General features: G+C 37.9%; 1 long non-coding RNA gene, 1 other non-coding gene and 1 pseudogene across 2 annotated transcripts in view; 1 reads left to right on the top strand and 2 right to left on the bottom strand.

Annotated features, from left to right (window-relative positions):
* The window catches only part of LOC131273088 (uncharacterized), a 61,828-nt gene extending 34,865 nt beyond the window's left edge, over positions 1-26,963 (bottom strand). Inside the window, exon 1 of the long non-coding RNA XR_011645563.1 lies at positions 26,824-26,963. This is a non-coding gene — a long non-coding RNA (uncharacterized lncRNA). The remainder of the gene's footprint in view (positions 1-26,823) is intronic.
* Positions 169-4,127, top strand: LOC101433223 (lysine--tRNA ligase-like; annotated as a pseudogene).
* On the bottom strand, positions 18,488-18,620 carry LOC111762334 (small nucleolar RNA SNORA1). Its single transcript, XR_002795464.1, has one exon. It is a non-coding gene; the product is annotated as a small nucleolar RNA SNORA1 (small nucleolar RNA).
* Positions 26,964-27,847: the final 884 nt, after the last annotated feature.

The raw sequence follows: 27,847 nt of genomic DNA, 5'->3' as shown, positions 1-27,847 counted from the left end.
GGGCATACAATAAGTTACCTTTTATATTCATTATAAAAAAAATTTTTTTTTAAAGGAAGGAGGCCTTTGAGAAAGCTGGCTGCAGTGCAGGGTGCCAAGATGAAAGTGGATGGCAATAAGCTGAAATTGAGCAAGAAGCAGTGGTAATCAGGTCCAGCGTATTTTGCCATGTTGACACAAGCAGCTGTAAGGCTTATGAGGGAGTCCCTGCACCAAACCTCTTGGGCAAAGTGGGGTCAGAGGGAGCAGCAAGTGGGTCAACTTGTTCCTTACACAGCACTTAACAAAGACAAGACACTTTCTGATAAAAGTGAGTTAAAGGGATGCCTGAAAGCTGAGAAGTAAGTAGCAGAAAAGGAGGCCAAATAGAAGGACTTAGTGAGAAACAGCTAAACCAGGTGGCTGCTGCTAAGACCAACTATACCACTGATAATGGTGTGGGTACCAAGGAGGAAAGCCTGGACCCAAATCAATATTACAAATTCCACAGTCAAGCAGTCCACCAACTAAAGGTAGATGGAAAAGACTTGTACCCATATAAGTTCCATGTGGACATCTTACTCTTCACCCAAGAGTACCTGCAGCCTGGGGACTACCTGACAGCTCCTTAAAGATGGACATAGTATCCATATGAACAGTTTCTGGGGGAAAGCTCATCTTCTACAACCTTCGAGGAGAGCAGATCAAACTGCAAGTCATGACTAATTCTAAGAATTATAAATCAGAAGATTTATTCATAGTAATAAATAAACTGCATCAGTGTGACATAATTGGAGTTCAGGGGAATCCTGGGAAAGAAGGGTAACCTGAGAATCATTTCCTATGAGCTCACAATACTGTCTCCCTACGTATGTTACCTCATCTTCACTTTGGCCTCAAAGACAAAGAAACACAGTATCATCAGAGATACTTGGACTTGATCTTGAATGACACTGTGAGAAATTCATCATCTATTCTATGGTCATCATATATATAACAAGTTTATTGGGTGATGTATTAGTCAGTCATAGGGGTGCTGATGGAAAACACCAGAAATTTGACCTTGAATAAAAAGGGGAAATGGCAACGACAAATGAGTTTATTATATGGCTAAGAGGCTTCAAAAAAGAGTCGGGAGGTCATTAGAGGGGTTGTGCTTATGTACACCTCAGCAGGACCTCAGAAAAAGCCAAAGTAGATACAACCCTAGGTACTGGTTCTCCTGAAGGCTATGGAGATCCACAGGGTATATGGTCATGGCAGATGGATTGGAGTTCTGTGCCATGGCAGAGGGCCTTACTTTGGAATTTGGGCTCCTGAGTGTGATGGAGCTAGACTCAGATGTGACCTTTCCACACATGCCTCTTCTGTTACTTTTCCTGAACCTGTGGTTGGCGCTAGGGATGGTGTATTCTCAGGGGACTTGAATCTCTAGACTGCTCATGTGCCAGCTGGGCCCTAAGCCTCAGGAGAGTTCCAACTCCTATTCTCTGGTTTGTTGGACTTAAACCCAGGTCAGCTAACAGGGAGGTGAAGATGGTCAACCACTACACCAGGGAATCAAGAGTGCCTACAACTGCAAGCAGAATTGCATCCATCAGCCATGTGGAATCTAAGCCCCGTCTTGATCTAGAGGTGGAGTGGACATCACCATCCCAGGATCCACAGAATGGAGGAATAAAATGTGGATTACAGTGAACTTACTGCTATTCTACTATAAAAATATTGTGACTAGTAATAGAAGAAGTTGTGCATTGAGGTGGAGAAATTGGCCACAGTAGTTGCTGAGGGCAGGGAGAGGGAAGAAGATATGTGATGTGGGAGCATTTTGGGGACTTTGAGTTGTCCTAAATGATACTGCAGGGTCAGATGCTGGATTTTATATATCCTGCCATTATCCACTGAATGTACTGGAGGAGAGTGTGAACTACAGGGTAAACTATTATCCATGTGGTGCAGCAGTGCTCCAAAATATGTTCACCAAGTGCAATGAGTATGCCACAATGATAGGGGAGGTTGTTGGTGTGGGAGGAGTGGGTTGGGGAGATGGGGGGGTATACAGGAACCTCTTATGTTTTTTAATGTAACATTTTTTGAGCTGTATATATCTTAAAAAAATACAATTTACAAAAATGATGGGGTGGGAGGTGGGGAGTGGGTTACATGGGAACCTCATATATTTTTTAATGTAACGTTCTTTGTGATCTATTAACTTTAATTATAAAAAGTGTAAAAAAAAAAAATTCCAAAAATTAGTTGGTTTGTATAAAGGGTATTTATTTGGGATAGGAGCTTACAGATACCAGGCCATAAAGCACAAGTTACTTTCCTCACCAAAGTCTATTTTCACATGTTGGAGCAAGATGGCTGCTGATGTTGGTGAGGGTTCAGGCTTCCTGGGTTCCTCTGGGCTCAGCTCCTGTTTTCTCCAAAGCGGTAGACAATGATGCTCTCTAGGCTTTGCCTCTCTCCACAAGGTCAGCTGAAGACTATCAGGTAAATGGCTCTGTCTCTTTCCCTGGGGCTCCAGCTTAAGACTTCAGCATCATTAAGAACCCTCCAACTCTGTCCTTTGCCATGCCTTTTATCTGTGAGTCCCCACTCCTTGGTGGGTGGGGACTCCATGCCCTAATGATGCAGCCCAGTCAAAGCACTAATCATAACTCAATCAGGAAAGCGGATTTGGCTCAATGGGTAAAGCATCCGACTACCACATGGGAGGTCCAGGGTTCAAACCCAAGGCCTCCTGAACCATGTGGTCAGCTGGCCCACTAGCAGTGCTAATGCACCCAAGGAGTGCCCTGCCATGCAGGGGTGTCTCCCGCATAGGGAAGCCCCACATGCAAGGAGTGCGCCCCGTAAGGAGAGCTGCCCTGCGCGAAGAAAGCGCAGCCTGCCCGGGTGTGGCGCCACACACACACACAGCTGATGCAGCAAGATGATGCAACAAAAAAAGAGACAGATTCTTGGTGCCACTGACAAGAACCAAGTGGACACAGAAGAACACACAGCGAATGGACACAGAGAGCAGACAATGGGGTGGGGAGAGAGAAATAAATTTTAAAAATCTTTGAAAATAAATAACTTAATCATGCCCAGGTACACACCAGATTACAAACATAATCCAATTAACTATTTTGGGAATTCAATACCATATCAAACTGCTACAGATGGGTGGGGATTCTTAGAGATCGAAATTCCCATGATGATTATTATCCTAGGAGGACCTGTGGCCAAGCCTTTCCTCACATACCACAATGAGGTAAATATAAACTTATATATGAGAATTGCTCCAGAACTCTACCATTAGATGCTGGAGGTTGGTGGCATTGACCAGGTTTATGGTTCCAAAAAGAAGGAACTAATTTGACACATAATTCTGAGTTCACCACCTGTGAGTTCTACATGGCCTATCCAGACTATCATGATCTTATAAAATCACAGAGAAGATGATTTCAGGAATGGTAAAGCATATTATAGGCAGTTATAAGGTCATTGACCATCCAGATGGCCAAACCTAGGAGACTGACTTCACCTACCATTCCACAGTATCAGTATGGTAGAAGATTTTGAAAAAGCCATGGAGGTGAACCTGCCAGAAACTAACCTCTTCAAAAATGAAGTAACTCACAAAATTCTTGATGAATCTGTGTGGTAAAGATGATTAGGATGCCCTCTATCTTGAACCATAGCCAGGCTCCTTGACATGCTTGTCAGGGAGATCCTGGAGGTGATGTGTATCAATTCTACATTCATCTGTGATCACATGCAGATAATAAGCCCTTTAGCCAAGTGGCATCACTCTAAAGAGGGTTGAACAGAGTGTTGTGAGCTATATGTAATGAATAAGAATGTGTAATACGTACACTGAGCTGAACAACCCCATGTGGCAGCGGCAATTTTTGAAGAACAGGTCAAAGCCACTGGTGATGATGAAGCCATGTTCAGAAATGAAAACTTCTGTACTACCCTGGAATATGTGCTGCCCCCAACAGCTGGTTGGGGTATAGGCATAAACCACATCACCATATTCCTCACACACTCGGATAATATTAAAGAAGTGCTTCTGTTTCCTGAAATGAAACCCAAAGATAAGAAGGAAAACCACTGATAGACTAGAAAATACAACAGTTGGCAGGTCAGTATAAAAAATAATTTCAAGTCATGTAACTCCAGCATCTTTGCATTTCTGCAAAAGGTCAAGGTCTGCAAGGGAATTCTTGTGTGTTGCTACCTATTAGATGATCTGTTCAGTTCAGAGAAGAGGAATTAAAAATTCATTTTTACTAAATAAAGCATTTGTCTCAAGAAAAAAAATAATCTAACTTTTTATCTTGAGGAACTACAGGAGCAAAGTAAACCCAATGTTAGCAGAAGAAAAGAAATAATTAAGATTAGACTAGAGATAATGAAGTACAGAATAGAAAACCAATGAGAGAATAAACAAAACAAAAGGTTGGGTCTTTGAAAGAAATCAATACAATTGACAAACGTTTAGCAAGATAGACAAAGAAAAAAAAGAAAAAAGAAAACATGTAAATAATTAAAATCAGACAGTAAAATGATGATATCACTAATCACAGAAATAAAAAGGATTATGAGAATACTATAAACAATTGTAAGTTAACAAACTAGATAATCTAGAAGAAATGGAAAAATTCCCAGAAATATATTAAAAAGGAACTGACTCAAGAAAAAATAAATAACATCAACAAACCTATAATAAGTGCAGAGATTTAATCAAATATCAAAAAATTCCCAACAAATTCTTGTTTTAAAGAAGAATTAATAACAATAATTTTCAACCCTTCTAAAGAATTCAAGGGGAGGGAACTCTTCCTAATTCATTCAATGAGGCCATCATTACTCTGATAACAAAGCCTGATAAAGAAAATTATAGACTAATGTCCTTTATGAATGTAGATGCAAAAATCTTCAACAAGATACTAGAAACCAAATCCACCTACATGTTAAAAAGGTTATATACAATGACCAAGTAGTATTCATCTCAGGAATGCAAGGGTGGTTCAACATATGAAAATTGAATGTAATACACTACATAAATGAAATGAAGGGGAAAAAAACATGATTATCTCAAAAGATGCAGAAAAGGCATTGGACAAGATCCAGCAGCCTTTCTTGATTAAAAAAAAAAAAAACCACTCAGAAAAATAGAAATAGAAGGCAACTTCCTCAACATGATAAATACCATTTATGAAAAACCCAGTTATCATACTCAGTGGTAAAAGACTTAAAACTTTCCCCCTAAGATCAGGAATGGGATAAGAATGCCCACTTTCACCACTGATATTCAATACTGTACTAGAAGTTCTTTCCAGAGCAATTAGGCAAGAAAAAGAAATAACACTAGTAATGAGCAATCTCATGAGGAAATTAAGAAAAAAATCCAATTTACAATAGTATCTAGAAATAAATTTAACAAAGGATACAAAAAGACGTGCATACTGAAAAACTACAAAACACTGCTGAAGGAAATCAAAGAAGACCTAAATAAATAGCAAGGCATTCCATGTTCATGGATTGGAACAGTTAACATAGTTAATATATCAGCATTACCCAAAGCAATATACAAATTACATGCAATCCCTATTAAAATTCCAACAGAAATAGAAAAACTAATTCTCAAATTTGTGGACGTGCAAGGGACCCAAAATAGCCCAAACAATCTTGATATAACAGGGTTGGAAGACTCACACTCCAGGACTTCAAATTGTATTACAAAGTGACAGTAATCAAAACAGTGTGATCCTGGCACAAAGAAAGAGATATCAATGGAATGGAATTGAAAGTACAGAAATAGACCCACACATCTATCGTCAACTGATTTTTTTTTTTTTTTTTTTTTTTTTTTACAAAGGAGCTAATTTTATGCAGTGGGGAAATAATAGTATCTTCAACAAAAGGTGTTGGGAAAACTGGAATATGCACGCCATGGTCGATCTCCTACCTCACACTATATACAAAAATTAATTAAAAATAGAGCAAAGACCTAAATATAAGAGCTAAAACTATGACACTCTTACAAGGAAACACAGGGTCAAATCTTTAAGACTTGGAATTTGGCAATGGATTCTAAGGTATGACACCAAAAGCATGAGCAACAAAAGAAACAATACATACATTTGATTTCATCAAAATTTAAAACTTTCGTGCATCAAGTTTATCAAGAAAGTCAAAAGATAACCTACAGAATGGGATAAAATAGTTTCAAACCACATATTGGATAAGAGTTTAATACCTAGAATATATAAATAACACCTACAATTCAAGAACAAAAAGACAAATAACCCAATTTAAAAATGGGCAAAGGACTTGAATGGACATTTCTCCGAAGATATACAAATGTCTAATGTGTCCAATACACACATGAAAAGATGGCCAACATCTTTAGCTATTAAGGAAATGCAAATCAAAACCATAATGAGATACCACAACACACCTACAAGGATGGCTTTAATTTAAAAAAAATGGAAAATAACAACTGTTGGAGAGAATGCAGAGAAATTGTAACTGCAGTGCATTGTTGGTGGGAGTGTAAATTGGTGCAGCCACTATGGAAAGCAATGTGGTGGGGTTCCTCAGAAAGTTAAATACAGAATTACCATTTGACCCAGCAATCCCACTTCTAGGTACCCAAAGCAGTAAAAACAGGGCACAAACAGATACTTGTACACCAATATTTGTAGCAACATTATTCACAATAGACAAAAGCTGAAAACAAACCAAATGTGCATCAACAAATGAATGGATAAACAAAATGTGGCACATTCTCACAATGGAATATAATTTGGCCATAAGAAAAAATGAAGTTATGAGACATGCTGCAACATGAATGAACTTTGAAAATATTACGCTCAGTAAAATGAGCAAGACACATAAGGACAAATGTTGTATGATATCACTTATGAGACGACTAGAAATTGTGAATCCATAGACATAGAACGCAGATTAGAGGTAACTGGGGGAGGAGTGAGGGCAGAGGGGGAAATGTGGTGTGTTTGTAAAAACAATTTTTTTAAAATAATAATGAACTCTAGGTTTTGCCTGAGAAACTGGGTAGAAAGCACTTAATGCCAACATTAGTGAAGGAATATATTTGGACTATATTCCAGTAATATATAGAATAGATAATCAAGTTCTGTTTCAGGTCATGCCTGAATAATAATACAAATAATAGATTCCTATTAAATATCCAAGTAAGTATGTCATGTACTTAATGTTAGTAAAGATGATATGAATGGAGAAAATGCTCTGTCATTTAGCACTGGAAGTATAAATTTGAGAGTCTTCAACAGAGTATTCAAAGCAATCAGATTGAATGAAATCACAAAATAAAAGAACACAAATGGAGTGTTAAATCCTCAACTTTCATAATTAAAGTCAAAAGATAATGTTATGGTAATGGATGGTAGTATTGGTTGTACAACATTGTGAAAACTATTCACACCAATGAATTGTGTACTTGAAAGTAGTTAAAATGGGAAATTTTACGTTTTATATAGGTTACCACAACAAAAATTTTAAAGAAACCCATAGTAGTACCGTACGATACACTGAATGAACCCTAATTATGGGCTTTAGTTAATTATATAATTATAATGACATTGGTTTATCAATTGTAACAAATGTACAACAGTATCACAAAATGTCAATAGGAAAAACTGTATGTTGGGGTGGGATGAGATAGTATGGGAATTCTGTACTTCCTGAAAAATTTCCTTAAACTTAAAACTACTCTAAAAAATATAGACTATCCAAATAAAAGATAATATCTAAGATGCATAAGTTAGGAAATACCAGCATAAACATATTATTTAGAAATATGTAGGTATATCAACAGAAAAGAGCTAAAAGAATTGAAGGCAACTGCCCGTGGAGAGTGGGATGGAATATTATATTTGTAATTTTTTTATATGAGAAGAAAGTATTGTTTTGATAAAAATATAAAAGTTAAATAAATCCCTCCTCTCTTCAAAACATACAATCAGTGAATGGGGGCCTCTCATTTAAGATGGCAGAATTCCCTTCTAAAGTCATATTAAAATGATAGTTAAGCAATAAAAAGTTATACTTCTATTACAGGAAAAATAAGAAGGATCCAAGAAGGAAACATGTAATTCAACTTAAGTCTGAAAGTCAGAAAGCAGATTCAAGGGTGCTGATACAAGAAACTAAGAGTGGTGTAGCCCAGAATATCCGAGAAAAATATTACAGTAGGGATGACCTGCCTACCAGCACCTGGCAGATGCTTCTTTGATTTAGAGAGCCTACAAAGGTTGGGAATAAGAAGCATTGCTGAAAACAGAAGGATTATCCAACATCTGTTTTTGTGTTTTTTTTTTAAGATTTATTTATTTACTTAATTCCCCCCCCCCTCCCCCGGTTGTCTGTTCTCTGTGTCTATTTGCTGCGTCTTGTTTCTTTTGTCTGCTTCTGTTGTCGTCAGCGGTGCGGGAAGTGTGGGCGGCGCCATTCCTGGGCAGGCTGCACTTTTTTTGTGCTGGGCAGCTCTCCTTACGGGCACACTCCTTGCGCGTGGGGCTCCCCTACGCGGGGGACACCCCTGCGTGGCAGGGCACTCCTTGCGCACATCAGCACTGCACATGGGCCAGCTCCACACGAGTCAAGGAGGCCCGGGGTTTGAACCGCGGACCTCCCATGTGGTAGATGGACGCCCTAACCACTGGGCCAAGTCCATTTCCCAAAACATCTGTTTTATACCACCGAACAACTCATTGAATACTCTCAAGCAAAACTCCAAAGGACTGCTGAAAGAACGTGAATGAAACATATGGAGCATTCTGAGGCAGCAAGTACTATTTTTGATCACTCAGAGCAATGCCTTCTTCAGTCCCATTTTCAGCTGGCTCCCTAATGAAACACACAACTCCATTCCATCTTTCCTTATTAATAATACTGAGCATTAAATAAGTATTTTCTATGTCAGGCACTGTTCTAAGCACTTTGCACACATTATTTCATTTAATACTTGCAACAAAACAATATTGAACAAAAACAAAAACAAAAAACAATATTGAACATATCACTATATCATTTTTTCAGATGAGATACCAAGTCAAGTAATTTGACCAAGATTACATAGCTACTAAGAGGCAGGGTCCTAGAAGTGAACAAGCTGTCAGTTAACAAACTTCATTCATGTATAAAAAGATCTTGTGGGAAGATGGCAGAGTAGGGAGCTCCTGCACTCAGTCCTTCCACCAGAACTGCTATTAAACAAGCAGAGATTGCCTGAAACAAATATTATAAAACTCTGGAGGCCAGAACACTGTACAGCATACAGGGAAGAGCTGGAAGAAGAGGCTGATATATTATGGTAAAGAACAGTAAACTGCCCTCTCCACGTGGTGACTACGGGTGTCCATGCCCCACCCTCACAGCAGGCGATAGTGAGGTCCAGCCCTGGCTGGCTCACTGGTGACAGAAAAGGACATAAAAATCCTCTTCCCCAAGACTAGTGATGGGCATGGCTGATCACTAATCACAGTTCTCGATTAGCAACTTGGCATTGCTGGTGGCCTGGCTCTGAGGGCAACCATTGTTTCAACTTGCCCCAAAGTCAGTGGCAGCCATTGTTTCAACACCCTTCAGAGAGGGTGTTGAAAGAGCGAGGCTAACTATACTAATATTGCATAAAATACACTAAGTAAAAAACAGAGAGACAAAGAAGGACACTATATTAATAAAAGGGTCGTTCCACCAAGAAAAAAAAAATCAAATATTTATGCACCTAACCACTATGCCCAACAATATCTGATGCAAACACTGGCAAAACTGAAGGGAGAAACAGACACCGCTACAATAATAATTGGAAACTTCATTATACAATCTTATTAACAGATAAAACATCTAGAAAAAAGATAAATAAGGAAACAGAGAACTTGAATAATATGATGAACAAACCAGACTTAACAGACATTTACAGGACACTGTACCCCAAAACAGCAGGACATATATTTTTCTCAAGTGCATACAGATCATTCTCAAGGATAGACTATCTGCACCAGTTGGATCAAAAAATAATTTGATGCTGGATGGACCCCAGAAAATCATGTCCTTGGAGCTAATGCATTCCTGTAGGTATGAACCTATTGTAGGTGGAACATTTTGATAAGATTACTTCAGTAAGGCATAGCCCAGGGTGGGTCCTAATCCTCTTACTTCATCCCTTTATAAATGGGATGAATATGGAAAGAGAAACTCACTGGAACTCAGTGAGAACCCTCCAGAATCTGAAAGTGAAAGACTTGAAGCCAGAAGATAAAACAAAACCCAGAGAAGGGAAGAGAATATCAAACATCACCATGTGCCCTGCCATGTGCCTTGTCATATGACAGAGGATTCTAGGATTACTGACAATAGTCTTTGGGAAAGAGTATCTCCTGATAATGCCTTGGTTTGGACACATTTTCAGTCTCAGAACTGTAAGCATTCAAGTTATTAAATTGCCATTGTAAAAGCCAACCCATTTCTGGTATATTGCCCTCATCAGCTTAGCAAACTAAAACACAAGTCTCAATACATTTAAAACAAAATTATACAAAGCTTCTTTTCTGACCATAATAGAATGAAACGGGAAATCAATAACAGAGAAATGGAAAATCCACAAATACATGTAAATTAAATAACACATTCAAACAATCAGAGGGTCAAAGAAGAAACTGCCAGAGGAATCAATAAATATTTTGAGATGAATGAAAATGAGAACAAACATATCAAATTTATGGGATACAGCAAAGGCAGTACTGAGAGGGATATTTATAGCCTTAAATGCTTTTAATAAAAAAGAAAAGCAGGGAAACGGACTTGGCCCAGTGGTTAGGGCGTCCGTCTACTACATGGGGGGTCCGCGGTTCAAACCCCGGGCCTCCTTGACCCGTGTGCAGCTGGCCCATGCGCAGTGCTGATGCGCACAAGGAGTGCCCTGCCACGCAGGGGTGTCCCCCACGTAGGGGAGCCCCACGTGCAAGGAGTGCACCCCATAAGGAGAGCCGCCCAGCGTGAAAGAAAGTGCAGCCTGCCCAGGAATGGCGCCGCCCACACTTCCCGTGCTGCTGACGACAACAGAAGCAAACAAAAGAAACAAGATGCAGCAAATAGACACAGAAAACAGACAACTGGGGGGGGGGGGAGAGGGGACTTAAATAAATAAATCTTAAAAAAATAAATAAATAAATAAAATAAAAAAGAAAAGCAAAAACCAAAGACCTAACTGTCCACCAGGAAGAACTAGAAAAAGAACAGAAAAATAAATTCAAAGCAAGTATAAAGAAGGAAATAACAAAGATTGGAGCAGAAATAAATGAGATTGAGAAAAAAATAAAGAAAGCATTAACAATACCTAAAGATGGTTCTTGGAAAAGATTTTAAAAATTGACAAAGCCTTAGCTAGACTGAAAAAAAGAGAGGAGACACAAATAACTCAAATCAGAAATGACAGAGAGGACATTACTATGATACTATTTAAGTAAAAAGAATCATAAAAGGATACTATGAACAACTGTATGCCAACAACACAACCAAATGAAATGGACAAATTCCCAGAAACACACAGGCAACCCACACTGACTCTTGAAGAAATAGAAGATCTCAATAAACCAATTACAAGTAAGGAGATTGAATCAGTCATCAAAACCTCCCAACAAACAAAAGCTGAGGACCAGACGGCTTCACAGGTGAATTCTACCAATCATTCCAAGAATTAATACCAATCCTGCTCAAACTCTTGCAAAAAATTAAAGAGGAAGAAACACTATCTAACTCATTCAATGAGGCCAACATTACCCTAACACCAAAGACAGATAAAGATGCTAAAGGAAAAGATATTTAAAAATCAATATCTCTAATGATATAGATGCAAAAATCCTCAAAAAATGCTTGTAAATCAAATACAACAACACACTAAAAGAACTATACACCATGATTAAGTATGTTTTACCCCAGGTATGCAAGGGTGGTTCAACACAAGAAAATCAATGTAGTACACCACATTAACAAAATAAAGGGAAAAAAACCACGATAATCTCCACTGACATGGAATAGGCATTTGACAAAAAAAATTAATAAGAATAGAAGGAAACTTCCTCAACATGACAGTGGCATATATGAGAAACCCAAAGCTAACATCACACTCAATGGTAAAAGACTAAAGGCTTTCCCTCTAGGATCCAAAACAGGGCAAAGATGCCTACTGTCACCACTGTTATTCGACATTGTGCTGAAAGTTCTATGACATGATCCTATATATAGAAAGTCCCAAAAAATCTACAATGAATTTGCTAGAGCTAATAAATGAATTCAGCAAAGTGGTGGGGGTACAAAAGCAACACACAAAAGTAGTGTTTTTACACACTAGTAACTAGCAAGCTGAGGAGGATATTAAGAAAAAATCCATTTACAGTAGCAAATAAAGAATCAAATATCTAGAAAAATTTAACCAAGGATGTAAAGGACTTGCACACAGAAAACTATAAAACATTGCTAAAAGAAATCAAAGAAGACATTCCAAAGACATTCATGGATTGGATGACTAAATATTCCTAAGATGTCAAGTCTACCCATATTCATATTCAATGCAATCCCAATCAAAATTTTCCAACAGCCGTCTTTGAAGCACAGAATAGCCAAAAATATATTGAAAAAAAAGGAGGACTCATACTTCCTGACTTGAAAAGCATATTACAATATGAACATATCTCAATAAAATCACTTAATAAATAAACAATTGTGCAAGAATAGCCAGAAATAGCATCTTTGATCAGCAGGAGAAGCATAGAGAGACTGAGAAGTGAAGAATTTTCTTGTCTTTTTTGTTTATTATTATTATTATGGAAATAATGAAAATAATAATGACTGAAGTGATGAGTGCACAACTATTGTGATTATTCCAAAAACCATTGATTGTACAGTTTGGATGAATTATATGCTTTATTAATATGTATCAATAAAATTGATTTGTTAAAAAATACATTTTAAAAAAAGCATATTACAAAGCTACAGTGGTCAAAACAGCATGGTACTGGCACAAAGACAGACATATTGATCAATAGAATAGAGCTGAAAATTAAGAAATAGACCCTTACATCTATGGCCAATTGATTTTTGACAAGGTTGCCAAGTCCACTCAAATGGAAAAGAATAGTCTCTTCAACAAATTATGCTGGGAGAACCGGATATCCATAAGCAAAAGAATGAAAGAGGACCCCTATCAAACACCATACATAAAAATTAATTCAAAATGTATCAAAGACCTAAATATAAAAGCCAGGATTATAGAATTCCTAGAAGAAAATGTAGGGAAGCATCTTCAGGATCTTGTGTTAGGCAATGGTTTCTTAGACTTTACACCCAAAGCACGAGCAATGAAATCACATGTCCAATAAGGGTTTCATATTCAGAATATATAAAGAAATCCTACATCTCATCAATAAAAAAGAAAAACCCAACAAAAGGGGGAAATCTAAAGGACAAATGAGTTTATATGGCTATGAGTCTCCAAAAAAGAGTCGGGAGGTCATCAGAGGCGTAATGCTTACGCAGGGTCCTAGAGACAGCCAAAGTAGATAGAAGCCCAGGTACTGGTTCTCCTGAAGGCTACAGAGACCCACAGGTTCTACAGTCATGGCAGATGGCTCTGGAGTTCAGTGCCATGTCAGTTGGCCCTACTTTGGAGTTTGTGTTCCTAAGTGAGATGGAGTTGGACTCAGATATGACCTTTCTACATATGCCTCTTCTGTTACTTTTACCAGACCTGTGGTTGGCGCTGGGGTTGGTATATACTCAGGAGACCTGAATCTCTGGACTGTTCATATGACAGCCAGGCCTCGAGCCTCAGGAGACTTGCAACTCCATCCCTCTGGTTTATTGGAGTTACCCTGGCCAGCTAACAGGGAGGTGAAGAAGGTCAACCATCACACCAGGGACCCAAGAGTGCCTACAACTGCAAGCAGGAGAATTGCATGCATCATCCATGTGGAATACCCCTCTTGATACAGAGGGGGACTGGACATAACCATCCCAGGGTCCACAGGATGGAGGAATAGAGTATGGATTAGAGTGGACTTACTGGTATTCTACTATGGAACTATTGTGATTAGTAATGGAAGAAATTGTAGCATTGATGTGGAAAAAGTGGCCATGGTAGCTGCTGAGGGTAGGGAGAGGGAAGAAGAGATATGATGTGGGGGCATTTTCAGGACTTAAGAGTTGTCCTGGGTGGTACTGCAGGGACAGATACTAGACAATGTATGTCCTGCCATGGCCCACTGGGTGGACTGGGGGAGAGTGTAAACTACAATGTAAACCACTATCCATGTGGTGCAGCAGTGCTCCCAAAATGTATTCACCAAATGCAATGAATGTGCCACAGTGATGAAAGAGGTTGTTGATGAGGGAGCAGTGGGGTGAGGGGGGTGGGGCGTACATGGGGACCTCATATTTTCTTAATGTAACATTAAAAAAAAATAATGAAGGAAAAAAAAGCACATGAAAAGATGCTCAACATCACTAGCTATTAGGAAAATGCAAATCAAAACCACAATGACATATTTCATACTTATTAAAAAGGTGACTATCAAAATAACAAAAAACTACAAGTGTTGGAGAGGACAGGTGGGGAAATAGGAATACTTATCACTGCTGCTGGCAGTGTAAAATGGTGCAGTAACTGTGGAAGTCAGTTTGGCAGTTCCTCAGGAAGCTAAGTATAGAATCATCATATGACTGGGCAATCCCACTATTAGATATACCCAGAAGTGTAAGCAGGGACTTGAACAGATATTTGCACTCTGATGTTCATAGCAGCATTAGTCACAATTGCCAAAAGATAGAAGCAACCCAAGTGTTCATCAACCAATGAATGAATTAAAAATATATGATATACACACACAATGGAATATTATTCATCCATAAAAAGAAATGAAATCCTGATACATACAACAACATGGATGAATCCTGAAGACGTCATGTTGAATGAAATTAACCAGACATAAAAGGACAAATATTGTATGATCTCACTTATTTGAAATAATTAGAATAAGCAAACCCATAGAGTCAGAATCTAGAATATGGGTTACCAGGAGATGGGCAGGGATATTGTAAATTAAGACTTAAAATGTATAGGGTTCCTATTTGCAATGATGGAAATGTTTTGGTAATAGATGATGGTGCTGGTAGCACAACATTTTGAACTTATTTAATAGCATATATCACAAAAATATCTAAATGCAATTAAAAGGGGAAATGCTAGATTGCATGTCGTAACAGAATTTTAAAAAAATACATGGAACTACACTATATCAAAAGGGAACTCTAAGTTAAACCATGAACTAGAGCCAATAGTACAATTATAAAAATGTGCTCTCATCAATTGTAACAAATGCAACACATCAATGCAAGGTGTTAATAGGGTGAAATATGGGAATTCTGTACTTTATACATCTTTGTTCTGTAAACCGACAACTTTTCTAATTAAAAAATTCCAAAAAAAAAATCTCTAAATCATCCTTCTTATTCTCTCATTCTTCCATATGATGACCAAAGTACACCAGATAGTTTTTTGAAAACCTACAACATAAAAAAGACCAAGATAAACAGAGAAACAAAAATATTATGATCTAGTCCTTTGAGAGGTTTAGAGAACATTGTATACATTACATAAAAATAGGACACTAAGAAGGAACTGCTCTCAGAAACTAAGAGCAAGATTTTTAGAAATAAAATATTATTCAGAAATAAACTTAAAAGAGGGCATAAAAGATAGTTAAATTTAAAAAATGATAGAAAAAAAATCCAAGAGGCCTATTACAATAACAATTACAGAGTTAAAAGAGATAATGGAGAGGAGGAAAATCAAATAAAAATTGGAAAATTCTCCAGAGCTGAACAAGAAAAGAACTCAAGTTGAGAGAATTCACTGCCTGCTACACAAAATGAAAGAAAGAAAAAAACTAAACCTAGAGACATCATGGTGAAAATTTAAAGATAAGTTCCTAAAAGCTTCCAAAGGGGAAATGGCCACAAAGAAAAAGACTCAAAATAGCATGTCTTTTAATTAACAACCCTGATGGCAAAAAAAAATAAAGACTTTCATAGTTCTGGGAGGAAATTATTTTAAATACAGAATTATATATCTAGCAGGGTATACCAAAAATATATAAAGGTAAAATCAAGCCATGCAAAGATTTGGAAAAGTAGTTCCCATGCACCCTTTCTGAGAAGATACTTGAGTATGTGCTCTAGCAAAATAAGAGTGAAAATTAAGAAAGCACAAAATAAGGAATTAAAAAAGTATGGAATACCCCAGAAGTTCAAAATCTCAGGAAACGAGTTATCCAAAGGCCTAAAAAGCAGTTGGTCCAATTTAGAACAAAATGTAAGTTTTACGAAAAATATTCTCTAGAACGAATTAATGCTAGAAACATTATCCTAGAAACCTGGCCCTGTAACATACAAGCACATTACTAGGACTTGCAGTGAGCAATATTTACAAAATCACAATAATAAAAATGTTCTTATTGTTTTCCAACTTTTAAATACAACTTACTGAGGAAAACAAAGAAGTTCTAAACCTAGTTATAGAATAGAAAATAATTTATCCAATTATAATGGTATAAATGAAAAGGAACAGCAGAGAGAACATGAAAATGGCAGAGGGAAAAAAAAGTGGAGAGAAAAGCAGAGGTGCTAATATCATCCTAGAAAGTCAAGAGATACCGAGAAAAAGTTGTTGGAACAAGAAATATATGTTCAAACATATTAAGGTTACAAGGGTAAAGAGAGGAAATAAAAAGAAATTTTTAAACTGTCAAATCCAGGGAGAAGAAAGCCAGCATAAGTAGAAGGTGGTATAAGTAGAAAAATCCTCATCTATCTTAGCAGAAAGTCAGAAATAAAAAGAAAGTCATTTAAATTTCATTAATCGGGCAGCAGACTTGGCCCAGTGGTTAGGGCGTCCGTCTATCACATGGGAGGTCCGCGGTTCAAACCCCGGGCCTCCTTGACCCGTGTGGAGCTGGCACATGTGCAGTGCTGATGCACTCAAGGAGTGCCGTGCCACGCAGGGGTGTTTCCCGCATAGGGGAGCCCCATGCACAAGGAGTGCACCCCGTAAGGAGAGCCACCCAACGCGAAAGAAAGTGCAGCCTGCTCAGGAATGGTGCCGCACACACGGAGAGCTGACACAACAAGATGACACAATAAAAAGAGACACAGATTCCCGGTACCGCTGACAACAGAAGCGGACAAAGAAGATGACGCAGCAAATAGACACAGAGAATACCCTTAAACCTTGGCAGCCACTGATTACTGTCCCTTACTTTTGCTCTTTTCCTGAAGGTCAAAAAATGAAATCATACAGTATGTAACCATTTGCTTCCTTGGTATAGTACCACACATCTGAGATTCATCCAAGTTATTGTGTATATCAATAGTTCGTTCCTTTTTATTTCTGAGTACTATTTTTTATTGGATGCACCACCGCGTGTTTATACATTCACCCACTGATGGACATTTGGGATGGTTCCAGTTTTGGGCAATTATGAATATTGCTGCTATTAACATTTGTGTACAGATTTTTGTGTTAACATGTTTTCATTTTTCTGGGATAAACACGTAGAAGTGTGATTGCTGGGTTATATGTTAAGTGTATGCTTAACATTATAAGAAACTGCACAACTGTTCTCCAGATTGGCTGTACGATTTTGAATTCCCAAAGCAATGTATGAATGGTCTGGTTGTTCTATATCCTGCCGATACTAAGTTTTGTTGATTTTTAAAATTTTACCTATTCTAATATGTGTGTATTAGAATATCTTGTGGTTTTAATGTGCATTTCCCTAATGATTAATTACACTGGGTTGTTGCCTTTTTTACTGGGTTGTTGCCTTTTTTTTTTTTGAAGTTGTTAAATTTTTTATTTTTTCTACAGAAAACATCACAGAAACTTTGAGCCAAAAATACATTGATTTTCTACAGTTTTAAGAGTTTTTTTTATTATGTATAGCATAAAGCAATAAGTCAATAAATTTTTATTCAAGGAATTCAATATATTGTGATCGTTCCACTGCTCATCAAAGTCACCTTGGTTTCCCTGAAGCTTGAAACAAGATACATCTTCAAGTTAGCCCTTTTAAGAAGAATCCACAACTGTTGTCATTCAGCCCTTTTAGATGGGCTTCTCTTCATCTCCACTTGTGTATGGACACACTGATGTATATACTTCAGAAATTCTCTGCCTATTTACCAGAATTCTTGGAACCTAATATCGTCAAATTATTCACTTTAGGTCTCTAGAAAGAGTATAGTTGTATTTTGGCAAATGATCTAAAATGCACCAGCCTTTAAGTTGTTTCTAATTTTGAAAAATCTTATTACATCCATTCTGTTACTCATGACTTCAGCAAAAAAAAATATATATATATATACTTATATATATATATATATATATATAAAAAGTTTTTACATATATATGTATTACAGGTCTCACTGTCACCACTACAATAAATTTACTGTGATGGAAGAATAACCTATGTCTCAATTTAGCCACATTAACAATTTCTGACAGCCTGGTCAAGTGTGCCCATTCTCATATGGAAGAGGCTACTTTGCTTTGCTTTGTTTTTTTTTTCTTTTGAAACTTTTTATATTGAAATAATCTAAAACTTAAAGGACAAAAACAATACAAAACCAGTAACTATAGCTTCAATATACCTCCTCCCCACAAACTCAGATTTACCAACTTTGAACTTTTTACCACACTTGTTGTATCATTCTACCTACCTAAACATAAATTGATCTATATATCTACCAATCCACTGATTAATCTATTTTCTAAACACTTGAGAGTAGGTTGCAGATATCATGCTTTTAAATACTTCCATGTATATTTCCTAAGAACAAAGGTGCTCACTTATGTTACCACATTAAAGTTACCAAGTTCAGGAAATTTAATATTGATATAAAGCACACAGTTTATATTCCAATTTTTTCAACTGCCCCAATAATCTTCTTTTAGGCATTTCTCCTACATTATTAGATCTAGTCCACATGTACATACCTTGCTTTTGTCACCATCTCTTTAGTCTCTATCTTAAAAAAAAAAAAAAATGCAACAAAAAAATGCCCCATTTTAACTACTCTTAAACATACAATTTAGCACATTCTCATTGTTGTGCTACCCTCACCATTATCCATTGCCAAAACTTTTCTATTACTCCCAAAAGAAATCCTGCACACATTATGCATTAACTCTCCATTCCCCCTTCCATTCATCCCTGGTAACCAGTACTGTACTTTCTGTCTCTACGAATTTGCATATTCTAGTTATTCCATATAAGTGGATATGCCCTTTTGTGCCTAACTTATTTTACCCAACATGATGTCTTCAAGGTTCATCCATGTCATAGCATGTACCAGAACCTTCATTCCTTTATAGAGCTGAAAAATATTTCACTGAATCTATATACCATGTTTTGTTTACCCATTCATATGCTGATGGACATTTGGGTTGCTTCCACCTTCTGGCTACAATGAATAACATCAGTGTGCAAATATCTGTCTGAGTCCCTGTTTTCAATTCTCTTGGGTATGTACCTGAACGTGGGATTACTGGTTTATATGGCAGTTCTATGTTTAACTTTTTGAGGAACCACCAAACTATTTTTGCAAGTGGCTGTACCATTTCACATTTCCACCAACAATTCACATATAAAGTAACTTCTGATATGTAGGTCTTAATTCTGCCATTCTGCTCTTCGGATTTTGCTTATCTTATTTTTTTGTTCCTCAATTGTTCCATTACTGCTTTTATTTTTGTATTCTGTAGAATGAACTCTTTAGAATCACTTTTATTTCCTTCTGTGTTTATTTTTCCAATAATTTTCTTTGTGGTTACCATGGGGCTTATATTTAAGGTCCTAAATCTTTAACAATCTCATTTGATTTGATACCAATCTAACCTCATTAGCATATGCAAATTCCATCCCACCTTTATGTTGGTCTTCTCACAAATTACATATCTATACCTTAAGAGTCCAAAAATTTCGATTTATCCATTGTGTTTAATGCTTTCGCCTTTAGATTCTGTAAGAAGTAAAAAGGTGGAGTTACAAACTTAAAATACTAGTTATCCCTTTCATGTTGTGACTCTCCCCATCACATTTCAATATATTGAGGGTTGGCCTGAGAAACTAAATGGGAATTTTCTAGGAATTTTGCAGAAGGCACAGATGACACACGAAGGCCAGCAGACGACACAGAAAAAGTTTAAAAACTCAGAAATGCATAAAATATATGTATTGTATAATATCAACACATATTATCTTTTAATACCATAAATATACCCAAATTTTACAATATGGTACTGTAAAGACCCCACGAAAGAAAAAACTCAGCCTTCTTCTCTGGTATGAAGGGGGGGTTAAAAATTTTACATGGATTTTCCAGACCATGGGGGCATCACACCCCAAAAACCCTTGATGTGGAAGGGATTACTATACTAGCATTTATATTTACACATACCATTACCTTTACCAAAGATCTTTATTTCTTTATGCAGCTTCTATCTACTGTCTAGTATCCTTTCCTTTCAACCTACAGAACTCCCTTTAACATTGCTTGTAGAGCTGGTCTAGTGGTGATGAACTCCCTCAGTTTTTGTTTATCTGGCAATGTATCAGAATCTCTCTATTTTTGAAAAACAGTTTTGCTGGGTACAGAATTCTTGGTTGGCATTTTTTTTTTCCATTCAGCATTTTCCTAATGAGAAACTGACACTGATTCTTGAGTTTTCCTTGCACATGATACATTGTGTCTCTCTAGCAGCTTTCAGGTTTGGCATTCAACAGGTAGATTACAATGTGTCTCAGTGTGGGTCTGTTTATCCTGTCTAGAGCTGATTGATGTTCTTGGATGGGTATATTCACGTCTCTCATTAAATTTTGGAAGTTTTCAGCCTTATTTCTACAAATACTCTTTCTGCCCCTTTCTCTCTTTCTTCTCTTTCTGAGACTTCCATAATTTATATATTGGTATGCTTGATGGCATCTCACAGGACTCTCAGGCTCTGCTCAATTTCCTTCACCCTTTTTTTTTTTGTTCTTCAGACTGGGTAATTTCAATTTTAAAAATTTTCAGATTCACTGATTCTTTCGTCTGCCAGCTCCAATCAACTGTTGGGCCCTTCCAAGGGATTTTTAATGTTACTGTGATTTTCAACTGTTAGGTTCCTTTTTATGATTTTCATCTCTATTGATACTCTTCGTTCATCTGTCATTTTCCTGATTTCCTTTAGTTCTTTGCCCATGTTTCCTTTCACGCTGTTTTTTGTTTGTTTGTTTGTTTTTAACACCTTTGTCTGGTATATCCAAGGTCTAGTCCTCTTCATTAATGGGTCTAATGTTCTATCTTGCTACTTTGCATGGGCTATCATCTCCTGTTTCTTTGTATGTATTAAGAGGTTTTGTTGCACACTGGACATTTTTATATTTGATGTATTATCTCTGGAATTTAGTTATCAAGGCATCTGTTCCTTAAGGCTGATCCAGCTTGTGTTATAACAAATTTCCTTGAATGCCAGGAGCTAACAAAAGAAAAAAGAAAACACCTTTCCCAGTCTTGGCACATTGGCTTGTGCAAGTGTTCTACAGAGCACAGCCATCATACAAATGGGTCTAATGAACAGCCATCATACAAATGGGTCTAATGAACTTGAGGCCAAAGTTAAGAGTCTTCTTGGTCTTTTCTGAGTATGCATCTTGCCCTGGGCACGTGTACATAGTTTTTGAAATTCCACCAGTTACATGGATATGAATGCTTCCTTTTCCCCTAAGAAACAGTTTTTCCTACTGTACTAGGTGCTACAGTATGTATTAAAATTGCGAATCCTCTGTCCCAGGCCAATGCAATTTCATTGCTTACTTACAGTGTATTAGTTACTCTGTGGGTTACCTTTATGTGCTAGACAAGTTCTGGGCTTGTGGACCTGTGATAAATATCTTGTCTTATTCCTTCAAACTCCCACCAGACAGATTGGTACAGACATAGATATTCCCCTGTATGTATACTAGGGTTACTAAGCTCCTCTGGAACCAGGACCAGGGACCCATCCTGGGAGCACAGCCTAGCTTCTAAGAAGGGAAGAAGAGCCAGCAAGGGTGTCATGAGGTTTTCATACTGTTTTTAATTTTATTTTTAATTTATTATATTTTTTTGAAGACAAAAGATCACAAAAAATGTTACATTAAAAAATATAAGAGGTTCCCATATACCTTCCCACACACATCCCACTCCTCCCACATCAACAACCTCTTCCATCAATGTGGCATTCACTGCATTTGGCGAATACATTTTTGAGCACTACTGCACTGCATGGATTATAGTTTACATTGTAGTTTCCACTTTCTCCCAGTACATTCAGTGGATTATGGCAGGATATATAATGTCCAGCATCTGCTCATGCAATATCATTTAGAACAACTCCAAGTCCCAAAAATGCCCCCACATCACATCTCTTCTTCACTTTCCCTGCCCTCAGCAACTACCATGGCCACTTCTCCACATCAGTGCCAGTTTCTTCCATTACTAGTCACAATATTTCTATAGTATTTGTACTCTTTTTAAACCTTTAATAATTTCCCAGAGCTCTGAGAAAGATGGTTCTGCCAGGTTTTTTGCTGTCTTTTAAAGCTTCGAGAAGTGGTGCAAAATACTGGAGTATCTATCTATGCCATCTTGGTGACTGTCACTCTGCTTGCTTACATTTTGAAAGTTATTTATTTTGGATACAAGTCCTTTGTTGGATATGTGATTTGAAAATATTTTCTCTCAGTTTATGGCTTGTCTTTCATTCTCTTTACAGGGTCCTGCATATAGCAAAAGATTTTAAATTTTATGAAATCGAGTTTACCAGTATTTTCTTTTTTTAATTGTGCTTTTAGTGGTGTATCTAAGAATTCTGTCTAATCCAAAGTCACAAAGATTTTCTCCTATGCTTTCCTCAAGAGTGTTATAGTTTTATCTCTTATATTTAGGTCTATAGTCTATTTTGAGGTAATTTTCATATATGGTGTGAGGTATAGCCAAGGCTCATCTTTTGCATATAGATATGCAGTTTTTCCAGCCCCATGTGTTGACAGGACAACCCCTTCTACACTGAATTGCCTTTGTGCCTTTGTAAACAATCAGTTGGCCTTATTTGTATGGGTTTATTTCCAGACTATTCTGTTCATTGGTCTATGTGTCCATCCTTTTATCAGTCCACACTGTCTTGATTATTGTAGCTTAATATGTAAACTTTAAAATCAGGTAATGTGAGTCTTTCAACTTTTTTCTTTATTTTCAAATTGCTTTGCTATTTTAGTGTCTTTAGATTTCCTTAAAAGCTTTAGAATCAATAAATCTTTATCTACAAAAACCCTGCAGAATTTTGATGATTTTAATTGGAAATGCATTAAGTTCATAGATCAAGTGGGGAAAAACTGATGTTAACTATACTGAATCTTCCAATCCATGAACATAGTGTTCTTTGATTTCTTTCATCAGGGTTTTGTAGTTTCAGCATATAGATCCTGCACATAGTTTATTAGATTTATAATAAATATAATAAATTTTGTGGGGGAGGGAAATGGGCTAGTTTCCAATTGTTCATTGATAGCATAGAAATATGATTTTTATATGTTGACCTTGTATTCTGCAATATGCTAAATTTACTTATTAGCTCTAAAAGCTGTTTTGTAGATTTCTTGAGATTTACTATATAGGTAATTATGTCACCGGAAAACAGGGCTAATCTTTCTTTCTTTCCAATCAGAATGCCTTTTATTTCTTTTTCCTGTGTTACTGAAGTTGCTGGGACTTCCAATAAAATATGAAATCAGAGGAAAACAGTCATCCTTGCCTAGTTGCCAATCCTTAGGGGAGTATTCTTTCACCATTAAATATGATGCTATCTACGGGTTTTTTTGTTTTGTAGGAGCCTTTTATCAGGTTGAGGAAGTTCCTTTCTATTCCTAGTTTGCTGAGTTTTAAAAATCATGAATGGATACTGAATCTTTAGTTAAATATCTTTTTCTCAATCTACTGATGTGATCATATAGTTTTTCTTGCTTATTTACGGGTGCTTATACTGATTAATTTTCAAATTCTGAATCAGCCTTAAATTCCTGGGATAAAGAATTGATCACAATATATTATTCTTTTTATATTTACTGAATTTAATTTTTTTTTGTTTTTTAGTTTTTTTGCATCTTTGTTAATGGGGGATATTGATTTGCAGTTTTCTTTTTGTGTTATCTTTGGTTTTGGTATCAGGATAGTACTGGCTTCAAAAACGGAATTGGGAAATTATCCTTCCTCTTCTATTTTTCAGAAGAATTTGGTAGAACTATAATTATTTCTTCCTTAAAAGTTTGGTAAAATTTGATGTCATATAATGAAATTAGCTGGGCCTTCAATTTTCTATGTTTTTATGGTTTTAACTACAAATTCAATTTCTTTAATAATTATAGGACTTTTCAGCTTATCTGTTTTTTCTTGGGTAAGTTTTGATAGTGGTCCATTTCATCAGAGTTGTCAAATTTATGAGTAAAGAGTTGCTCATAGTGTTCCCTTATCTTTTTTAATGTCTGTAGGGTCAACAGTGATATTCCCTCTTAGAGCATATGCTGTAAGAATGATATAGTACAATAAAAACTTAAGACAAAAGAGAGAAAGGGCAAAACTAGCTATACTGATCTCAAATCTTGTTTATCACTGACTTTTTTCTATTTTTCAATTGCATATCCAGTCAAATACAAGTTCTTTTGATTTGTTCTTGCCAATGTTTTTTGAAATTTACCCCCATTTCCAGTGCCTGGCACAGTTCTTTAAGATCTTCTATCCAAGCTCTTCCACCTGCCACCTAATTAGTCCCACTGCCTTTTCCTACTTAATTTCATCCTTCACATTGTGGTCAGTTTTATCTTCTTGGCCCTCTAATTATTTTCTACTGCTTATAAGATAGAAGCCCTCTACCTCTGGCTCAGTACTGTCTTTTGAATTTTCACTTTATTTCTCTAAATCAGAGATTTTTAACATTAAAAAAAAATTTTTTAACAGGGATGGTGTTGGTACTGAATCCCTTAAAACTCAGTATAAAATAGTTCATGAATGTGCGTTCTAATTTCAGAGCAGGATCTGTAGCTTTTATCAGATGTTCAACATGATTTTAAAAAAACAACAAAAAAAGTGCTAGATGAAACCTTAATCCTTATCTCTTTATCAAGAACACACGACATTGCCTCCCTTCAACAGTTCCCACTTCAATACAGTGATCACTCCTTTCTCTGAACTTAGATTCACAAAATGATCTAGCCTAACTTTAACATTTTATAGATAAGGAAACAAATCCAGCACTTATTTGTCCAAAGTCTCTCCTGTAATACTTATTTACTGTGCAAATGAGTTGGTATTTTATCTGCTATTTTATGTAGTCTTTTTAAAGTAAAGGACATGTCTTTCCTTGAGGTCAGGAACTAAATCTTTGATGTACCAATTATCATCGATGTCCTACATAACCTAGATGCTCAAATGTTTGCTAAGAACAGTGGTGATGATAATGAGGGTCATACTGAGGTAGGGGAAGGGGACTACTCAGTGGGTACTGGGTTAGAGGTACATCCTCAAAGAAACCCAAGTACATCTGAAGATGCAAAACAGTAACAAGCTCAGAGCTTAGGACAGCTGAAAAAACACGCCATGGTCTGTGTGAGGAGAGCACTGAGAATTCTAACGCAGAAGCCAAATATACAGAAACAGGGACATGATGAACAGCATTCAGGAAAAAATTTTCAGGAGAAGCACATAAAACGGGATGTCTAGAGTATTTGAGAAAGAGAAAGGAATGAAATACTATCAACTCTGGAGTCAGCTCCACAGTGAATTCAAATATCAACTCCGCTTTATCTATGTTCCCCTGAGAGCTTTCCTGGAGGTTCTAGCAGGCGAGCGCAGCTACCCGTACACCCTGGACAGAAGAACGGTCCTCCTCGAGCGGGGAAGGTCGCCCTGCGGGACCGAGCGCGCAGCTTCGGGAGGGACGCACAGCAGCGGCCACGGAGGCAGGGGACACGCGCCTCGCCGGCCGCAGCAGCGAATCAACCCTGGCGATCCACGGGGTGAGATGCCGCAGGCAGATGCCCTCACATCCATCCTTGAGCAAATTATTTAACGTTCTGACGCCTCGGTTTTCTCATAAATGAGAATAATAAAAGGATCTAACCTCAAGATTTGTGAAGATTAAATAATGCGTGTAAAGCTTTAAGTCAGTGCTTTACTTCTCAGCCACTCTTTAGTTAACTGTCATTAATAAAGGAAGCATTTTTTGTTTGTTTTAAAGTAAGGGGAGGAGGATCGCTGAGAGAGATGGTCCCTGGTGGAGATTTTTGTTAGAAGAGGGAAGATTCTGAAATATACAGGGAGGGTATAGTCCCAAAGGAAGTTTCGAGAAGTGGTTGGCAGGCAGTCATTTGCACGGTGTTGTCTGCGGGACGGATCACCACAGTGGGGAGAGCGGAAAGAAGCGGCAGCCCGAGGACACACCCCCGCCAGAGAATATACACGAAGTTGGCGGTCGTCTAAGACGAGCAAAACGTTTTAGAGGAAGGACATGGGGAAACCTTTAAGCTGGGCGCGGCCTTACGTGGGAAAGAGAGGAGGCGGAGGGACCCGACCGGGGGTGGGCGAGGTAGGAAGAACTGCAAGCGCTGCTTCTACCGGCTTAACCTCTCACTCTTTCTAGCCACAGCCCCGCCTGGGAACGTCACTTACTGGAAACCGAAGCGGAAACAACCTTTCTCGCGGGGGCCCAGGGCCCCCGCCTGAGCCTGCTGAAGATTGCCGCAGCACCCGGCAGCCGAGCGCGCCGTGACGGGCGGGCGGAAGGAGACAGCCGAACGCGCGCCTGCCAAGCCGACGCACACGCCCCGCCTACGGCACGGGGGGGCGGGGGCGGAAGGGGCTTTTCCGGCCGCGCGGGCCTCGAGAAGCGGCGGCAGCGTGGGCTGCTGGGAAGGTGGTGGGTCCGCCCTCGAGCTTCTTCCGTGGCGCGGAGCGTTCCCACACTCTGAGCAGGAACGCAGGCCCTTGGGCTCGGCTCTGTAAAAGGCTGCAGCCAAATGGCAAAGTCTTAAAGAGGGGCTGGGGTTGTCCTCGGCAGGGTTCCTTCCCTCGTGGTCTTGGTGGTATGGACAGCACAGTCACCGAACTAGGCTAGGAAGGAAAAGAGGATTTATTCGCTGGCGGGAGGCCGGAGATATACCATCTCAACCCAGTCTCTCAGAACTGCAGGCATTCTCATATTTTATACCATTGGCGTGCTGATGGGTAATTGGGGCGAAGCTGGACACAAGTGCTTTCAGTAATACACATTAAAAGAGGTTGAAAATGGTGAGGTAGGTCCCAACCCAGCATGCGTTAGTTGCAAGGTTACAGTCATTAGCAGAGATCAAGATTCTGAGGCAGTAAAGTGTAAAGTAGAGGTTAATTAGGGGGCGTTCCGTATGGGTAACAAACAGGAGGTTATATACACAAAGGAGAGGTTAAGTTTTTTTTTTTTTATTTAAATTTTTTTATTTTTTATTGACTTTGTAATAATATTACATTAAAAATATATACGTGAGGTCCCATTCAACCCCACCCCCCCACCCCCCCTCTCCCCCCCCCCAACAACACTCGTTCCCATCATCATGACATATCCATTGGATTTGGTAAGTACATCTTTGGGCACCTCTGCACCTCATATACATTGGTTCACATCATGGCCCATACTCTCCTCTATTCCATCAAGTAGGCC

This window comes from Dasypus novemcinctus, chromosome 13, assembly GCF_030445035.2.
Source record: "Dasypus novemcinctus isolate mDasNov1 chromosome 13, mDasNov1.1.hap2, whole genome shotgun sequence".
In the NCBI taxonomy this organism is placed as follows: Eukaryota; Metazoa; Chordata; class Mammalia; order Cingulata; family Dasypodidae; genus Dasypus; species Dasypus novemcinctus.
This window is presented reverse-complemented; position numbering and strand designations above follow the sequence as displayed.